A 20,300-nucleotide genomic window follows, 5' to 3' on the forward strand; every position below is an offset into this window, starting at 1 on the left:
ATTGAGTTTTCAGAGTGTCGTGATCATACTGTTTTTGGTGTGGGTGGAAGAGAGTAATTCTACTTTTGAATCCTAGTATAACAATGAAGGCTTTTAAAGAGAAGGAATGAGAATAGTAAGTGCTATTTTGGTTCTTAACAAAAATATACAGTGAACTCTGTCTGCTGCCATCATAAAGTCACCTGGTGAGAAGCACCTGCTGCTTCTCTTTTCTATCATTAAAGAACTTGATGTCAGGAAATAAAACTCTTTCAGTGACACATTCTGAAAAGAAAGGGTGCAAAATCTTATGTACTTAGGGAACTTATATAAATTTTGAGATGATGATTTATTTTAACTGTGTTCTTCCTCAGGATGGTGAGAGGTAATGGTTTAGATATTTTAATGACATTGGTTATGAAGTATACTTTTTATTTCTAAAGAGTGGCAGAATTCTATTATTTTGGTTGATACTGTTTCAAAATATTTTCCATGCCTACATACAGTTATATGTATATTTTTACAATGCTGTAAAACATATTATTATTAAACATATTATCATAGGACATATAAATATCATGAATATTTATTTATGGTTTTAAATATTCTTCTCCAACATCATTTTTAATGGTTACATTGTTCCCATGAATGAGTTATGAGTTTCATATTATTACACAGTCACAAGCGGACAGTGCAGAGATGAACACTCTAGATAGTCATCTTTGACATATCAATGATTATTCCCCAGAGCAAAGTTCTTCAAACTTGGCACTACAGACGTTTTGGGAAAGATAATTATTTTTGTTATAGGGGACTGTCTTGTGGACTTTAGGTTTTTTTTTTTGTTTGTTTTTGTTTTTGTTTTTGTTTTAAGCAAATAAGCTTTTATTTCCACAACACAACCCCTCTTCCCTTTTCTCCAGGAACATAAATTGACCTCTGCCATCAAAGCAGAGGACAAAAGCTGACAAGTGACAGAAGGCAAGGGGTTACTAGAAAAATATATTATACCCAAGGCTCTTCTGAGGATCCAAACCCCTGTGCCCAGGCTCCTGGTCAAGGCTCACCAAATGGAGAGAACTAAAGACATGAGGCTGAAAATTGACACAAGAAACTCCACTGAACAAAGGGGAAAGGAGCCTGGCAGTGAAAAAGACCTAAAAGAGTTGGGTGGGGTGAGCTTTATTCCTAGTTTGAGTGCTGGAAAAAAGGAAGGGGGGGGGAATAATTTATTGGGTGGTACAATGGTATCTAGTTTCAATCATGTCAGCCAATCTAGATCTCAAGCTAAAATCTGGCCAGTCTATGGAGGTAGAAATTGGGGATGGAAGGAGTTTTGAATCCCTCCTACTTCCCCTAGAGTAGACATTTATTACCCAGCTCTACCCTTTTGCCCAACCTGCCTACCCCAAAAAAGCTTCCAAATCCCTTAGCTAAAATTTGCATCAGAAAACGGAATTGGAATGGGGCAGACCTGAATCATGCCCAAGTACCCCAGCCTGGGAACTAAGGTTGAAGAGCAGGGAAAGGGAAGTTAAGTAATGGAGTTAAATCTCCCTTCATCCCCTACTCAAAATTCAGACCCCTGGGTGGACAGCGGGAAGGGAAACCAAGCAGCTGTTCTCATCAGGGACCCATACAGACCTGTTGGACAGACTTTGCAGGTGAGAGAAGGCCAAGCTGCAGGCTAGGAGGGTTCTTTAGGCTCCTAGAGGGAGAAGCGGGCCTGGGTCAAAGGAGCAGGAAGCAACAAAAATTGGAAGGAGCCTTTGAGCCCCCAAACTTACGGGCCACCCTCCACCACCACCTACCCCCCAATTGCTAATCAGAGGGGCCCCTGCCGGTGGCAGGCTAATCAAGGCAGAGCTTGATGGGGGTGCCCTTGGAGAGCACCCGAAAGAAAGGGAAGACAGGCTTGCCCAGGAAAGCAGCTGAGAAGTACGCACACGGGCTAAAGTCTCGGCATTGTAGAAGCCCAGGCGCCCAGCCTCAGGGTCCAGGTACACGCCCGGGCGCCGCGGTTTCTCACTGGGGCTCAGCAATGCCTGCTCGGTCGAGCTCTGTGCCTCGCAGCGTTTGCCGTTGGTGCCCACACATCACACTCGCCTCTGGAGCAGGGGCTCTTGGGGTAGGGGAGGCGGCGGCGGCGATGGTGACGCGCGAGGAGCCGGCGTCCCCACTGCCCGCAGAGGACCCCCCAGAGCCCACCTGCTCCTTCTGATGGGTCGGTTCACGGGCAGCGCCCACCGCCCAACCCTCTACCTCCCGGCAGTGCAGCCGGAGCGGAAGCCGTGGGCCCCCAGGACGCAGCAGGCGGCCGAGAAGCGCTTGGAATGGCAGCAACCTCCTGCCCCGCTCGGCCAGACGAGCCCCGGCGGGCGCGGACAGCATCAGGGCCGAGCGAGGCGTGCCAGGGCCCGGCGTCAGGTCCCCTTGGGCAGCCTGACACAACACAGGGCTCATTTTCCTCACGATGGCATCTGTCAAGAAGTCATGGCTATGGGGTTGACACGGGTCAGCGGGCCAGACCTCTGGAGGCTGCAGCCGGGCCTCTTCACACCTCTTGAAAGTCTCCTGGATGTGCCAGAGCAGCCCCAGACCCACCCCCTGCCGGCTCCGCTCCTGGGCCTCGCCAGGGCGGCCCAGCTGCTCCTGCACGCCCTAGCCCGGCTTCCCGTGTCTCCTGGAGGCGCCGCTCCGGCCCTGCCCGCTCTTGAGCCAGAAACCGTGTCAGCCGTGGAAGTCCCGGGCCACCGCGGCCAGCTCTGACTGCATCTGGCTCTTCAGCTCCATCAGCCGCCTCTCCTCCTCGGCCTTCGTCCTCTGCACGGCCTCTCGGTGCTGCCTCAGTGGTTCCACATGCCCCTGCAGTCTGGCCCTGGACCCCTGCGCCACCTCCTCCGCGGGCACCGCGCCGTGCTGTTCGTGGCTCCTGGACTCTCAGCGCGCCACACAGATGGCCTCTTCATCCGCCTTGCAGAAGAGCTTCAGGGCTGCCTGGTGTTTTGGACAAATGCCCCCGGACCATGTTGGCCAGCTGCAGGTTGGCGCGGAAGCTCCTCCTGGGAGGGCTCTTTCGGCCCTGGGGGCAGGTGAAGCACCTCCGAGGGGCTGGAGGCGGGGGCAGTGGTAGCTCCTCTTCCTCGTCCTCCTCATCCTCCCCTCTCAGGTCCTCCTCCATGTCCCCCAAGTAGTAGTCCAAATCTTCCTCCTCGTCCTCCTCCTCCCACATGTAGTCCAGGTTGTCCTGGTTGCTTATATATATATATATTTTTTAAGATTTTACTTATTTATGAGAGACACACAGAGAGAGAGAGGCAGAGACACAGGCAGAGGAAGAAGCAGGCGTCAGGCAGGGAGCCCGATGTGGGACTCGATCCCGGGTCTCCGGGATCACACCCTGAGCCAAAGGCAGATGCTCAACCGCTGAGCCACCCAGGCGTCCCTACGTTGTTTAACAGAATCCTGGCCCTTACCCACTAGATGCCCATAGTATGCCCACTCTCATTTGTGTAACTAAAACTGTCTCCAGACATTGCCAAATGTTTGCTGAGAGCCAAATTTCTCTCCCTTTGAGACTACTGCCACAGACCACCTTTCTTTGAAGAAGAATTTGTCACATATTCTGTATGCATTATTTAAAGTTCTTAAAAAAATATGTGGTGTTTTGCTTTTAATTTGAAAGAAGTAACATGAGGCTATAAGGAGACAACTCGAAAATGTGTGGAAAAATTTTCTCATAAACCTTTCTTACTGAAGTTCTTAGAGTTTAACGTGCCTGGTGATAAATACAGTGGGGTCCAGTTTCATCTCCAGGTACAGGAAAATCTTTCTGTGTAGCAGTAGAGTGAGAAGCTCAGAGACAATAGGAAGGAAAGACCTAACTCTCAGATTGCTTCTCATCTTTTTGACTATGTAATGTTTTATGATTTCACATTCTATAACTACAGTTATGCATTTTTGACTTCTAATATTTTCCTTTTCTAAGCAGTAAATAGGACTAATTAAAGGTTTAGATTTTGGAATGAGCCAAACTAGATTCTGATAATGTATCTTATCAATTTCTAGCTGGCTGATCTAGGGCCTTTAATCTTTAGTTTCTGATGTGTAAAATGGGACGAGTAAGATCATCTATCACACAGAGTTTTGGGAACATTATGTTTCAGGACTGTTAGCAGTGCTTGATACCTAGAAGGCACTCAGTAAATATTATCTATCTTTCCCCTCGCCTACCAACTGAAAGAAGAATAATCTATCTTCTCAATTTAATTCTATATCCTCAGCCATCAAAGGAGGCATTTCAGCAGCAAGGGTTGTCCTGAAACCTTTCATTGGCAAAATAACTTAAGTTGTAATATTTTAGGGATGTAGATTTTATAATTGTGTATGAGACACTGTCATAGTTACTATTTAATATTTTGGAACAATATCTCATTGGGTGAGTGTGGAAAAAAGATCCTAGAAACTTGATTTTCTATATATTTAAAATTTCCTTCATTTTAATTTCAATTTTTATATTTGCTAATTAAATATTAACATTACATATACTAATAATATTAATACAGTGTTATGAAATATATATATATAATTTATAAATAGATAAAAATCTATGGAGGATGCTTGCTTGAAATTTCTTTACTGCTAGGATATGAGATCATTTCTTTTAGAGGCCATTCACTTGGAAGGTAGTATTTTTACTGTTTCTCTGATTTGGGATGGAGGAAAGGAGTCATAAATCTCACTGCTTGTCAGAACCCACAATTCCCTGAATGTTATTTCAACATTATTTTACACAAAGTTTCATCATTCTTGTGATTTTCAATAGTAGTATTGGTATATTTGAGTGTTCCCATCCCGATCTTTTTTTCAAGATTGATTGAAATAGGTTGCAAGATGGAGCATTTCTGTATGTCACTGATAGTACCTGGGAAGATTTTTTTATTCACTGTTTTGGAAACGGAAAAATAAAATACAAGATTCTGACTTTCTCTTTTGAAAAATTTAAGCTAAATATCTGGGAACAGCAATGTCCAAATGAACTCTTCTCTCTGTCCCTTCCTTCAATCCTTCCTTAAAATAAGGATGTCTAGGAGATAATGGAGATGTCCTGGAAAGTTGGTGGCATGTAAAATGGTATTAGTATTTAGAAGGCATTAGACGGAAGTGGTGATGGTAGTGGTGGTAGTGGTAGTGGTAGTGTGTGTGTGTGTGTGTATGTGTATGTGTGTGTGTGTGTGTGTGTGCTCATGCACATATACATGCTTATGTTTGAATAGGAGAACCAATTTTCATGGGTTCCTGGTGCCTGACACGATCTTTACAGTGGATATTTATATCATCTATTTTTACTTTCATACAAGCAAGATAAGGGAGAAGAGAATTTCTTGCTCCTCTCATGGTACAAAAATTTTAATAAGAAGATAAAGGGGAAAGTTAAGGTCCTTTGATCCTTCCCCCTCCCCATATATATATATTCTTTTCACAAACTGGAGTCATAATGTGCAAAATAGGAATCATACTATGGATATTATTATCCAAAATGCTTTTCCTCACTTCACAATATAATTAGGATATTTTCTATACTCATGTATATAGATTTACCCAATTCTTTCTATAGTCATCAGAGATTCTATTGCCTGGATTTACTGTAATAAATTTAGATACTTCCTTATTCAACACTGTAATATCTTCTGTATGTATCTTTGAACACTTTTCTAGAGATATATTTATAGAAATGGAATTACTGGTTCAAAATGTATGCATGTTTAAAATTTAGATCCAACAAGAGTGCATCAATTTATCCTCCCACAAGTGAGAAATTTTCCTTTTTTTTAAAAAAATTCACATTGTTTAAATTTTATGGACAAAAAGGCATTTAATTTTTCTCTTCATTGTGATATTGAGCATCTCCAAGAGGTCGTTTTATAAACAATTACTGAGGTTAGGGCTCTTTATATTGTCTTGGTTTCATCCTAAAATGTTTCTATACTTAGGGTCGCCAAGGAAGCTACAGTGGAGGCTGTCGGAAGGGTGGGTTTGAATGAACTTTGGCTGCTCCATCAAGCAGGCTGATTACTGAGGAAACATCAAAAGCTTCACCCGAGTGACTCATCACCCAGATCCAACAGAGGTAATAGAATAACTTACAGTGCACAGCCTTTTGGCTATTTAGTCCGCTGTGTGAGATCAATGGTGCCTACATTCTCTGCTGGATTTTGCTTTGGGAAAGAGATTTATTGGTTAAACCTCACATTACAATGCAGTCAGGGACTTTGGGACTCATTGCCAATACTCAGAAGCATAGAGAAAAATTATTTAACATCTTGGCCTCAGGTAACAATATCTACTTCATGGAGTTGGATCAGGCATCAAATTCTATGGGGATATACTACTGTCCACTGCGTTAACTATCTATCCTTCATGTTGTTTCATTATTTTCAGAGGCTTTACTCTGTTTTGTGTGGTGAAAAGCTTGTGGCTAGAGATAAACCAAAGTGGCAGTTTTAAGACGCATGTGAAATAAAAATGTGACTGGTCATGCATGTGGATTATTAGATATAAAATGTATGATATAGCTTTATATATGTAGTGTTAACTGGATTGTGCTCATGTGCTATAATTATGATTTTAAAATTTATTACTGTCTTTTCATGAAGTTCAGATGGTCTGACTAATTTATATTCTCTAAACATTTCTTGTTTTACTCTTTCATCAGATTCCACTCTTAAAATTCACTGCATGGTCTCTACAGACAAGAAGCAAAGGTTCTGCACGGCTACAGCCTTTCAGTTAAAAGACAAGGAATCCATATTTTCCTTCATTTTACTTTTAGACAGCCAGTATGTTTTATAGTCTCTCACATGCTTTTCTTCTCTCAAAGACATTTTCAAGTTTAATAATATATTTTTAAAAAGATAATTTTCAGGTAATTCAATTTTGAAATCCTATAGACTTTAAAATAAATGCAAAGAATCAAAAAAAGTCTCACATACAAAGTCATTTACCATATCTATCTAAAAATTACAGTTACACATTTGCTAGTTGTATTATTATGGAATTGCTAATATTACCTGCTTTTCAGAAGCATTAAAATAAACTTGTTTGGAAATGGTGTTATTTACTAAAAAAAAAAAAAATAAGGCAGTGTAAGGTATTATTTCTCTTTATGTTGGTTTAAAATTCAAGTGTATTTTATGGAAAATGGGACATTTTAAAGGTTAATCTTACCAGGGAAGTCTTTTCCTATATAAATATATTATAACTTCACACTGTAATTTTGGAGTTTTTCCTGATAATTTATGGTTTTGAGAACTATAGGTCTTAGTAAAAAATATACTGATTTGAAGATTTTTAAGCTTTCATTGTAAGGGTACACAGACCAAAAACATCATGTGTCTCCTTGTATGTTTTGCAGTGCATCTAGTCTGGTCAAATGGGATCATTTATTTCAAAAGTTATTGTGAAGGAAAATTTGAAAAAGGATAAATTGCATGTAATTGTGGTAAAGAATGAACTTTTACTGATCAGTTAGAAAATACCAAAGACACTCTCTGTGCCTGTGTAATCAATGGTGGGTTGGTAATATTATTTTGTATAAGAAAGAACATTATTAAAGTGTATTAAGTTGTTCTGTACTGAAGGGCATAAGAGCATTGTGTAATCTCTAATTTCTGCCAGAGAGAGAGACTTTGTCACCGGGTAGAACCATTTTTATAGTCTATTCATGTATTCAACCAGCATCTATTGAAGCTATATTTTTATGTACCCTACCAGGTACAGAATTTGGGGTGGGCCATGCTAGTGGCAAACAAATCAATAAAGCACACTGCCTTAAGGATTTTACAAGCTCAAGGACAGGACAGCATAAAGAAGCAATCATGTAAACAATAAATGACAATACAAAAAGAATGAGAAGTAATGATCTAAAGGTAAAAATGGCATAATAATGCTAATATTAATATAATGTTACTAATTGCCTATTGTTAGCTAAGGACTTGACTCCCCCTCGTGGGTGTTAGATTATCTCTCCAGCATCCATTCTCCTCTTCTCCCCCAGGTCGTACTTACTGTGTAATTTGTGAGTAGAAAGATACTTTCTGGGGTTTGTAATTCCCCTCTCCTATGGTACAGTGTTTGGTCTGTTTGAACAGATTGGTTCACGTGAACCAATTCAGGAAATCCTCTGCTAGTATTAAGGATGGGATTGTTAGTCATTTCTGGACAATGGGCCATGAGGGGCTTTTTGAGCATGTCTGAAAAAGTTCTCCTTCACTATTCTGGAAGAGCTTTTTGATGTCATCATTTTGTTCACTCCTTTGTTTTGGATGATGAAGCCAGTGATCTAATGATTGCCTCTCATAACTATAAGGGCAAATAAAGCTTAGGCCAAATCTGACACTTTAGAATGAAGAGGAGAGGGAGAGATAAAGAAATTAGATCCTTGATCCTATGATTGAAGCACTAAGTCAAACCGAGCTTGAAGCCTACCTTTCTTCTGGACTTGAGATAAGTGAGCCAATAAAACACTTTTGTTTTTTATGCCAGTCTGAGTTGGCTTTTCTCTTACTTGAACTGGTCTAAATTATACCCAGGAGTTATCTTTTTCCATCTTCATAACAACCCTCTGAAATAAGTGATATTTTTCATCATTTTGTGGATGGGGAAACTAAGGTCTGGAATGGTTAAATATCTTGCTCTGAATCACAGAAGCAGTACATGGTAAAGCCAGGACCTTCCCTGTGTAGTTTAATCCAGAGACCACATCACCAAGCACTACATCCTGCTGCCCCCATGCTTTGGGGATGCAGAGAGAATGGCAGTCAAGTTGTAGGAAAGTTATCACAATGCTGGAAACATTGGATCTGGGCCTGGAAGTGGAGCTAAAATCAACAAAAGATGGAAGTGAAGCAAGAGTTTTGGAATGCAGTAGATTAAGTAACTTCAGGGTGCCTGGGGGTGAGGGGTCTAGTTCATGTTTAATCTCTCAGGGGGATGAGAGAGGACAGGACCAACAGGCAAGGTGAAGGGTTTCTAACCTTCTCCAGAGGTTAGAAGACAGTGAGATCAGAACGAGATGGCATAACTAGACAGGGGAAGTTAAAAGGAGGGAGGAGACCTTGAGAGAAAATAGTGAAACAGTAGAGGAAGCAGAAATATTGAGACTGATAGTCACCTACGTCTAGTTCTAACATATTGGGATGATGGGAGTAGGGGTGCGATAAGGGAAAGAAAAAAGCTGATGTCACCAGGATCTCTGCACACTTGAGTTCAGTATCATCATTATTAGGGAAAATCTAGGTTTCGGTTTAGAAGAGAACATAGAGGAAGTGTTGCCAGAATGGTTGAATGAGAATGTGTTTCCAAGGGTTCAAAAGAGCCCGGTGAAGGGGAACTAAGGGAGTCCGGGGAGCTGGGGAAGATGATTGTGCTGGAGAGAACACAAGTAGGAGAGGGCTGGTGGGCTGGAAGCAGGTGCATTTTGTTCAATGTATCAAAAACGAGCAAGGCAGGGAATTGTGGGAAGGGAAGAGTCTGTTTCAACTGAACTGCTTCCAGGTTGTAGTTACATATGTGGGCTCTTTCATAATTCTCGCTCCCGGCACATCACATCTTGCTGGTGGAAGGGCACTAAGGTGACTATGGCAACTTGACAGACCTCAAACCATATTACTCTTCACAAACACATGGAGGCTACAATTCTTTAAAAACAATAACACCAGCCGTGGCAGTGGCGACAACAACCATAGTAATTTGTAACTCTCCCCTCCGGAGAACCACAGAGCTGCATATGTTATTTTTTAATAATCAGTGACAAATTAACTAATTGCTACCATCCTTAAACCTGTTTTTCCCTGTAGCTTGTCATTATCTGCAGATGTCAAAACAAGTAAAATAAATGGACTAGATTTCCTTCAGATGTTTGTTGATAATAACTGTTCCCCTAAAGAAAATTAAGAATTGCGTGAGGCTGATAAGCAGAAGCTCCTTCCTGGGTTGTTATTTTAGAATGCTTTTTTTCACCAATGAGTTTCTGGTAGAGATTGTTAGACTCTGCCTTTCTCCCTTTCTGAAACATCAACTCCAATAGTACATCTGGAGAACTGTCAAAAGTCACTGTGAGAGTACAAGTAAAATTGCACATTGTCAGTCCCTACCTGAGAGATGTGGGTTCCTTAGAGCTGGAGTAGGACCCAGGAATCTGCATTTTAAATGATCTCCCCAGGTGATTCTGATGCAGGGGTACTAGGTCAGGCTGTGAGAACAGCTCAAGTCTTCTTGATGGGTTGGGGGCTGGAGCTCAGGATAGGGAGGTGTGCGTCTCTTCTCTGAGATTTGTTTCAATTCTTTCTTCTAACCATCATTACTTTCCTCTTTACTGCAAACCTTTTGCTTTTGAGATACAGTGTTATGAGAAACACTCAGGCACTGGAATAAGATCTGAATTTGAATCCTGGTTGTGGCATTTACTAAAGGTGAACTCTTGACAGAAGCAGGTAAATTCATTCTGTCTCATTTTTTTGATCTGTGAGATTTTTTTTTTTCAGGATTCTAGAGATGATGTTCAGAGTGTGCCTTATTTAATATGTAGTACCTAAGAAGTGCTTACACATTACTGTTATTATGACCTTGATTTCTACTTTGCACTAACTTATCGTATCTGCCTGCAGGGTTGCCCACTTATGTTAGCTTATGGAGGATCATATGGGATTGTGCACACACTAGACAGTTTTTCTGTTCTTTTACTACCCCTTTCCTTTTGGCTCTGAATTAAGGCCCACCAGTGAGTTGCTGAGCCCAGACATGGGTGAGGAAACAGCAGTGCTACTAGACAGACAGCTGAGCAAAGCACCATGCACACAGTGAGATTCTTAGAAACTCTCACCTTATGCAGGGCGCTAAAAAGGAAAAGCACAAGGCAGGATAAAGGTATGGTGTCTGTCTACATTTGTATTGTCTGTTGGAGGCATTGAGCAAAGAAAGTAGACCCAGTTATCTGTTTTATCACTACCTTTCCTTCTTGAAAGGTGACAAGGTGGGGTTAGGTGAGGACAGAGGTTAGAAAAGGATTTTCTTGGGATGCCTGGGTGGTTCAGTGGTTGAGTGTCTGCCTTTGGCTCAGGGTATGATCCTGGGATCCTGGGATTGAATCCCACCTCAGGCTTTTCACAGGGAACCTGCTTCTCCCTCTGCCTATGTCTCTGCCTCTCTCTGTGTGTCTGTCATGAATAAATAAACTCTTAAAAAAAGAAGAAAGAAAAGGATTTTTTTTATTAGCATTGTCCCTGCTGTGTCCCCTTTGTATACTATAGGCACAGAGACTTGATGGAATGTTGGAGTGAGGGCATGCTTTAATTTCTGTGTGTCCTGCTGTGCATTCCACAAAACCTGTTACCCATCTCTTGTTTTGGCATGATAGGGCTTTCTAGTTTCACAGTTATCACTGGACAAGAATCCATGGATAGGAGTAGATGTTTTAACTCTTTGCTCGTGTTGTAGGAGATCATTAAGAGGCGGTAACCTCTAGTTGACCTGAAAGCTACATCTGGGCAATCAGAGCATCCTCAACCCCTCCCGTCTTTGGAATGTACATCCTGCTCACACTGTTTCCTACACTGGAGCTGTTTTTTGAGGACCTGACCTTGAGAGAGCAACGTGTTGTTGATGCCATCAGTGGTGTATGTGACTGAACCTAGTGAAGGCCTCTATATAAACTTTTAAGATTCTGGTAGGCGAGTGCCCAGCTCTACTCTTCTGGCAGCACCCAAGATGAGCCTCGTATGTAAATTCCCTTGCTTATTCAAAAGCCACTCTCTAATCTGGAGGGCTTTGCTTCTTTCTCTGGTTTCTCCTTGCCCTTAATGTACAGGGACCAGTTTGTGAACCAACAACTTGGATCATAGATCCCCAAAAGAGAGTTTCTTGGAAATTCTTAATGTATTTCTCAATGCACCAGTGCCAAGGGGCTTTAATGTTTTGTCATAGATTGCAAACTGGCAGGTGTGGGCAAACCATTTTAATAGGTGTGTCCCTATTTTATTTATCTATTTATAATTTTTTTTGACATACATATTTTTGTTTTTATGACATTGCCTTTTGAAGGGTCCAAGAAAGTTATTTTAACAGTCTGTGTTCAGGAGTTTTGAAAGCATTTTTAAGGACACTACATTGGGCCCTTTTATTTCCCAGCCTTTAGTGAGCAATCACTTGTTAATCTGTGGTAATTAACTCCAGGTGAGAGTGAATGTAAGGCATGAGGCATTTGCCCATGGCATGGTATTGGGGATTTGTTTCCAGAATATTTATTTTGGGAAAAATCAGTATTGAATCCTCTTTTGTTCTGATCCTATAGGAAAGTTCAAACTTTGTCCAGCTTTGGACTTTAATATAGAAGGAGAATCTCTTGACCATCATGCCAACTTTGCTTGAACTGTATTTTTATATGATAACCCTTAAGCTAATATACTGGCAATTAATTGATGAAGCAGAGATAGTTATTTTTGTCTTAAGACTTTTCTTTTCTTTCCAAAGAAAATTAACAAAACAGAAAGATATTTAAAAGGAGTTGAATTTTATTTGCTTAATTCCTTACATTTTGGGTCCTGACTAGGAGGAGAAAGTGGACTGTGAAATGTTTGATTTCATGAACATGCCTTCCTTTTGACTAGTTCATCCACCAAGGACAACCAACTGTCTGGCATGAGTGCACTTTACAAATATTGTCTCATGTTGTAAACTATTTGGGATTATATTTTCTCCATTTTACAAATGTACTTTGGAATTATAAAAGAAACACCTATCAGAAAACTCAGAAACCATGAACATGAATAAGAACTTCTCAATTTGTTTATTTTTTTACTTTTTTTTAACAAAATAAACTCTGTAGTTAAAATGAATCCTTGAAGCAAATTAATATATATTTAAGATTGGATATTTATAACCTACTTCCCGGTCTCTTTAAGCTACTTAATGTAAAATTTACCCTAGTTTTATTCTAGGCTATGAAGAGCAAGAAATCAGGAAAAGCTTTTTTGCTTATTAGTATGGAATTTTTTTTTAAAGATTTCGTTTATTCATGAGAGACAGAGAGAGAGAGAGGGAGAGAGAGAGAGAGAGAGGGAGAGGCAGAGACACAGGCAGAGGGAGAAGCAGGCTCCATGCAGGGAGCCCGATATGGGACTCAGTCCCTGCTCTCCAGGATAACACTCTGGGCCAAAGGCAGGTGCTAAACTGCTGAGCCACCAGGGCAGCTCCTGTATGGAATTTTTTAAATAAGCCAGTGATCTTCATTGATAACTCACATGGATAACCTTAAAAACTGAAAACTGTCATTCTTTTTGGGATACAGGTATTTACATCAAAGTCTTAAACTAAAAGAATGGTCATATTACAGTAGGAAGAACCCCTTTCTATTGTAGGATGAGTCAAATTTTTAAAATGGTAATAGATTATAATATTCTAGAGCTAGAATGGGTATCAGATATTATAATAATAAAATAGCTAACAAGATTGAGTACTTTCCTGTGCATCAGGAATGATTTTGCCTTTTTAATTTAATTTCATTCTCTCAGTAGCCCTGCCCCATTGACTATTATTTCCCCCCATTTTAATGAGGAACCAAAAAGCTAGATAGGTTAAGGAACTTGATCAAGGTCATATACCTCATTTATTTAAAACTCTTATCTTGGGTTGATTAGGTATCTCTCAAGGTCATGCATAAGTAGCAATTTATTAGAAATTATTTTTGGACATTGGATTTAAAAAGCTATAAATTTCTTGTTGCATAACCTTGTTGCATAAATTGTTGATTTTCAGACTTTTCATGATTTAATCTGCCTGCTGAGAAATCATTTTTCCTATTGCAAAGGTTCATAATATGTGCAGATTTTGGAGCTTGGCTTGACTGCCCTGTAAGATGCCTATTGACTGAACATAGAAAATTCTGTGTTATTAAAGACAAATTAAGTGAGGTCTTATGTGATTAAGTCTCATGTTAGTTGCTGAGGTAGAGGCTAATAATCGTTAGTAGTTTTTAACTCTCTGTATAGGTCGTATCTATTTTCTGGCAGCTGGCAAGAGAAGGGATGAAGAGAGAATGTATGCACAGGACAGATAATTTGTCAAACAACTTCCTCTAAGCATAAAAAAGTAATTAATTAAGTAAGTTATATCAAGTATCCTGCATGTAATATGAGAACTTCATTAAAGGTAGTTATTCTTTGATTAGCTTTCCCTCTAAAGAGAATGTTCTATAGACAAAATGCAGGATGTTTCCTGGCCTTAGTTCATGTTGCTTTTAGAGCCTATTAGTAGGTTTTAATCCATTCTTTTTTATTAATCCATTCTTGATATACAAATCCCTTAGGCTATGATAGTTGTGAGGACTAGCACCCATGGATATGTTTAGGATTGAAGAAGCTTCCAAAAGTAGCAATATCACAAAAGGATTTCTGGTAAGAGAATAACAATAATAATAATTCATGTAAAGTTTACTCTGCTTCACTTTGGGGGGTTACTGCAACTCTGTAATAACTGCATTAGTTATAAAGCAAATGGAGATGCTTCTTTGACAGGTGAGGAACTTGGCAAGCAACTCTACCACTATATGCAGAGACTGGGATTAAACCTCAGAGCTACCTAACCCTCCAGTCCCTTTCTCTGAATAATTATGCCACATTGTGCCTTAAATAAAATATAAATGGTATATTGACTTGAATAGTTCTTCTTTTAACAATAATTTTAGTTTTCTAAGCCATAATTTGTCATGAATTACAAGTTCATGAGAAATTATAGGTACAAACAAATGAGAATTAAAGATACATATTTTGCATTAGTGAGGATCTCAGCAGGACAGAGATGGCAACTCATAGTAGGTAATTTGAGAAGTGTTTAATAAAGGGGTTCTTAGGGCAGCCCAGGTAGCTCAGTGGTTTAGCGCCGCCTTCAGCCCAGGGCCTGGTCCTGGAGACCCAGGATCGAGTCCCACGTCAGGCTCCCTGCATCGAGCCTGCTTCTCCCTCTGCCCCCCCGCCCCCCGCCTCATGAAAAAATAAATAAAATCTTTAAAAAAAATAAAGGGACTCTTATAAGTGTATAGCCTAGTGTGTATGGCCCAGGCTGCCATAACAAAGTACCATAGATTGGGTGGTTTAGACAACGGAAATTTATTTTCTTACAGTGTTGGTGGCTGGAAGTCTTAAGTTGGATTGCCAGCATGGGTGAGTTGTGGTAAGGGCTCTCTTCCTGACTTGTGCAGGGCTGCCTTCTCACTGGGTCCTGACATATCAATTTGGGTGAACACAATTCAGTCCATAGCAGTTAGGGAAGCACTGGGTAGCACAGTACCCTGGGACTGGAAACTTCAGGGAGTTACCATTTTCAGGTTTGAGGAACTGGGGACAGTTTGGCCACTACTCTAGGCAGAGAGAAAACACACATGACAGGAGTCATAACCATAGCTGGGGATGGCACCCAGCCAGCAGCATCCCCACCCAAAAGGAGTGAAGACTTCATTCTTCTTTTCCCTGATTTCACCCTTATGCTTCTCAGCAGTGGAAACTAACTGTAGGCCAGACTGAAAGGAAGCCCATTGATGGAGTCTGTATATGTATAGGGGAAGAAAAATATTTTTTTTCTCAACTTTTTTGGGTTCTTAGCTGACATTTCTGTAATGAAAGACAGATTAATAGGAGGAAAACAAACAAGTTTATTAACACATATATCTCATTTATACACAGGAAATACCCAAGGGGAAATGAGTAACTCCCTGAGGTGGCTTAGGATTCAGACTTACATACTATCTTCATTGGCAAAGGGGAGGTTGGGGATGTGGGCCTCTTAGGGGTGAGTCAGTGATTTTTAGGAAAGATGAATGGGCCCTTAGAGAGAGGAGGTATGATAGTTTATGACAAAGTTGTTCTAGTTTCCCCTCCTGTGTTAAAAAGTCAGTCTTCTCTCATTTTGAATTTGAAGGCCGGCAAGAACTATGTCCTAGCTCAAAGTAGTCCGGTAGGAGCAGTTCCCTCTTATTTGTAAAATGGGCAGCCTTTTTTTTTTTTATTTAGGCCTTCACCTGATTGGATGGGACCCACTTAGACCACCTTTACTCCATCAGATTCTAATCTTATTCAGAAACACTGTCACAGACATACCCAGAATAGTATTTGACCAAATGTCTAAGCTCTGTGGCCCAGTTAGTTTGACACATAAAATTAACCACCTTCCCAGTCTACTATCTGCCTAAGGCTAGTCATATGAGGTTTCCTGTCTGAGAATCTGTTTCTTCTCTAGGGAACTGAAACTAGCAGGGTGTTTACCTACGGTTACCACTCTGTAATTTATGAGGGTAAATTATCTGTAATTTATGCCTTATCCTAGCACAGATTTGCTGAGTAGCTAACCCTTAAGGAGCAGCCCTTCTTTGCATCCTTCTATTCTCACTTATCCAGACTCACATCTCTCTTTCCTTCCCGCTTACAGCCCCTGATCTATCACTTCTTGATCCCTATCTTCTGATCCTGTGTGCCTTGAATTAGGGACCAATTCTCTACCAAGGATCTGATAACTCAATTATATGCTCATCCTAAACATTTGTATTTAAAGTTTGGCTTTCCTTATCTTATCACAAAGACACTTTTATCCCAACACTTTTCTATTCAGATCACAGCTCTCTCTGTGTCCCCACAGCAATGGACTTGTCTCAGGTCCTCCTTCCCAAAATTGTTATTTCAACACCAAAAAAGAGGTCAATCTTTCCTGCTTGATAAAACTCCTGAAGAGGAGATTTATGACAATGGAGTTCTTTTTGAAGGATCTGTCTTTAGACAGATAAGGGGAGGTCAGAGAATGTCCCTCAATTTGCTATTTTTCAAGTGACTGCAGCTCAAACTAATATACCAATGTGGCATACTTTGCTATTTTTTGCATGTCAACCTCTCAAAGCACAGAGCAGAGTGGAAAAGGAAGAGTGGACCTGGAAGAGCAAAGGGAAGATATCAGATGTACTTACTGTTTATCTTATAATTAACCACATTGTCTAAAATGGACCTTCTTGGGGCACATGGGTAGCTTAGTCAGTTGAGTGGCTGACTCTTGATTTAAGCTCAGGTCATGATGATCATGAGCCCAACATGATCATGTTGGGCTCTGTGCTCAATAGGCAGTTTGCTTGAGGATTCTCTCCCCCACTTTTTGTTCCTCTCCCTGCTTATATTTTCTCTCTTTCTAAAATAAATAAGATAATCTTAAAAAAATGGGAAAAAAAGAAAATGGACCTTCTTATTCATCTCTCTCCCCTCCCCCTCTACCACATCTGTGTGTGTGTGTGTGTGTGTGTGTGTGTGCGCGCGGGGGGGGGGGGGTTGATGACTCTTTCCTCTGTATTTCTCTTTATTTTTTTTCCAAATTTTTAATTTAAATTCTAGTGAGTTAACATAGAATGTAATACTGGCTTAAGGAGTAGAAGTGAGTGATTCATCACTTACATATTTCACCTAGTGCTTATCATAACAAGTGTTCCCCTTAATACCCATCACCCATTTTAGCCCATGTCCAATCCACCTTCCTCCATCAACCCTCAGTTTGTTCTCCATTGTTGGGAGTCTCTTACACCTCTTCCACATATGAGTGAAATCATATGGTATTTCCTTTTCTGACTTATTTTACTTAGCATAATATACTTTAGCACCACCCACATTGTTGCAAATGGCAAGATTTCATTCTCTTTGGTGACTGAGTAATATATATCACTTTTTCTTTATCCATTCATCAGTTGATGGATACTTGGGCTCTTTCCATAGTTTGGCTATTGTTGACAATGCTGTTATAAACACTAGGGTGCATGTATCCTTTGAATCTGTATTTTTGCCTTTGGGTAAATAACCTAGTAGTGCAATTGCTGGATCATAGAGTAGTTCTATTTTTAACTTTAAAAAAAACCTCCACACTTTTTTCCAGAGTGGCCGCACCAGTTTCCATTCCCACCAACAGTGTGAAATGGTTCCCCTTTCTATACATCTTTGCCAACATCTGTTGTTTCATGTGTTCATTTTAGCTATTCTGACAGGTGTGAAGTGGTATCTCATCATGTCTACTACATCTTTGGTTATCTCCTCCATATAACTTACTACAATGGGAAGTTATCATCTCTATTTATTTATGTATTTTGTATCTGTGTGGCTCCCTTCACTAGTCTAAGTTTCTAAGGACAGGGACTTTTGTTGTTGTTAAAAATTTTACTTCCCTTCCCCATTATGGTTGGGTGCAGTCATATGATTTGTTTCAGCCAATAAGTTGTAAGACATGTGAGAGACACTTCTAAGCAGAAATGGTTAATCACTGGTGCAACACAGTCTCAACTTTTTTTTTTTTTTTTCCTGTTGTCAAAGTGACCAGCAACCTTTGAGATGGTTGCTGCTCTATCACTTGGCACCAGGAATGAAAAGATCTGAAAGGACAGCTATGTAGTATGAGGAAGAAATATACTTTGTTTTTATAAATCAGTGATTTGGGATAGTTTGCTAGCAGAATATAACATAGCCCTATTCTGACAAATCCTTAATTGTGAAAAGAAGGAACAAACTTGTCTCTTTTAATTTGAGCTGATTTGTAGAGTCTGTGATTATCTAAGTAGCTAATTTACATAGTTTGAAACTTTAGCTTGTCAATATGTCCTTGTTATGACCTTGAAATTCACAAGTTTAATATTATATTCTATTTCCCAATAGAAGGATTTCTAAATATAACTCTCATTAATGCCAACACTCCTTTGCATATTAGAATAACACTCTAGCCCTTGAAATTGTAAGTTTGAGTGAGAACAACACATGAAAGACAGATCAGAATCATGCGGGCTGTCTCTCCTGGGAGGACAGGAACTAATTTGAGTTTTGAATTTATCCTTTTGATGTTCTAATATTCCCAACAATAGTAAGTCATTTTAAAATGGAGAATTGAAACTGTCTATGCCTGATCTATTCTCTCATGTCTAGTCCACTCTGGTTATTCAAATGTGACTCGCGTTCATTCCTCTTATTTCTTGACAAATAGGTCTGTAGACATGTACATGCTTTGTCCTGAATGTTGAACGGGAAAAAGAAAAGGTCTCAGCCTAGCAAATTTACAAAAAGTTTAAAGAATTTGAAGTCGAACACATCTTAAGCCATGACCATGCTTTAATTGCCTATTTTACTTTCGTTGCTTTGGGCAAAAATATTCTTTATTTTGAAGATTTTAAGTTAAACCAAACTAATAAAAATATTGACCAAACATAACTCTTAACCAATGTTTTTTGGAGAGGAGATACTTTGGGGATATAGTAAAGGTATAACCTTCATCTGCCCATCTAATTTTTTTTAATTTTTATTTTTTTATTTTTTTAATTTATTTTTTATTGGTGTTCAATTTGCCAACATATAGCATATTACCCAATGCTCATCCCATCAAGTGCCCCCCTCAGTGCCCGTCACCCAGTCACCCCCACCACCTGCCCACCTCCCTTTCTACCTCCCCTTACTCGTTTCCCAGAGATAGGAGTCTCTCATGTTCTGTCTCCATCTCTGATATTTCCCACTCATTTTTTTCTCCTTTCCCCTTTATTCCCTTTCACTATTTTTTATATTCCCTAAATGAATGAGACCATATAATGTTTGTCCTTCTCCAAATGACTTACTTCACTTAGCATAATACCCTCCAGTTCCACCCATGTGGAAGCAAATGGTGGGTATTTGTTGTTTCTAATGGCTGAGTAATATTCCATTGTATACATAGACCACATCCTCTTTATCCATTCATGTTTCGATGAAACACTTGATTGGTTGGACTTATACATGTTCTTTATTGATATGTATTATATCCATTTAATGGAGGACTCTAAATTATTTCCCATCTCCTTTTTAGAAGATGAAAAATACACAAATCTACTCTGATATGCACAGGACAGACTAATGTTGACCATCTGCATTTATAGGATAATATAAAGATGAAAAATACATAAATCTACTCCAATATGCACAGGACAGACTAATGTTGACCATCTGCATTTATAGGATAATATATATCCTATATATTATCCTATTTATATATATATATATCCTATATATATATAATATATCCTATATATATATCCTATATATATATATCCTATTTCTTTTTTTTTAAAGATTTATTTATTTGTTTGAGAGTGAGACAGAGAGAACGTGCAGGAAAGGAGGCATAGAGGGAGAAGGAGAGAGAATCGTAAGCAGATTCTGTGCTAAGCACATAGCCCAACATGGGGCTCAATCTCATGACCCTGAGATCATGACCTGAGCCAAAACCAAGAGTCA

General features: G+C 39.8%; 1 long non-coding RNA gene and 1 pseudogene across 1 annotated transcript in view; one reads left to right on the top strand and one right to left on the bottom strand.

The window, feature by feature from the left end:
* Nucleotides 1-1,830: 1,830 nt before the first annotated feature.
* LOC112651666 (E3 ubiquitin-protein ligase TRIM41-like) lies at nt 1,831-6,091 on the bottom strand (annotated as a pseudogene).
* Nucleotides 6,092-6,165: 74 nt separating this feature from the next.
* Nucleotides 6,166-20,300, top strand: part of LOC112651518 (uncharacterized) — a 108,034-nt gene continuing 93,899 nt past the window's right edge. Inside the window, exon 1 of the long non-coding RNA XR_007410252.1 lies at nt 6,166-6,312. This is a non-coding gene — a long non-coding RNA (uncharacterized LOC112651518). The remainder of the gene's footprint in view (nt 6,313-20,300) is intronic.

The sequence above is a fragment of the Canis lupus genome, chromosome 4 (genome assembly GCF_003254725.2).
Source record: "Canis lupus dingo isolate Sandy chromosome 4, ASM325472v2, whole genome shotgun sequence".
NCBI classification, from domain to species: Eukaryota; Metazoa; Chordata; class Mammalia; order Carnivora; family Canidae; genus Canis; species Canis lupus.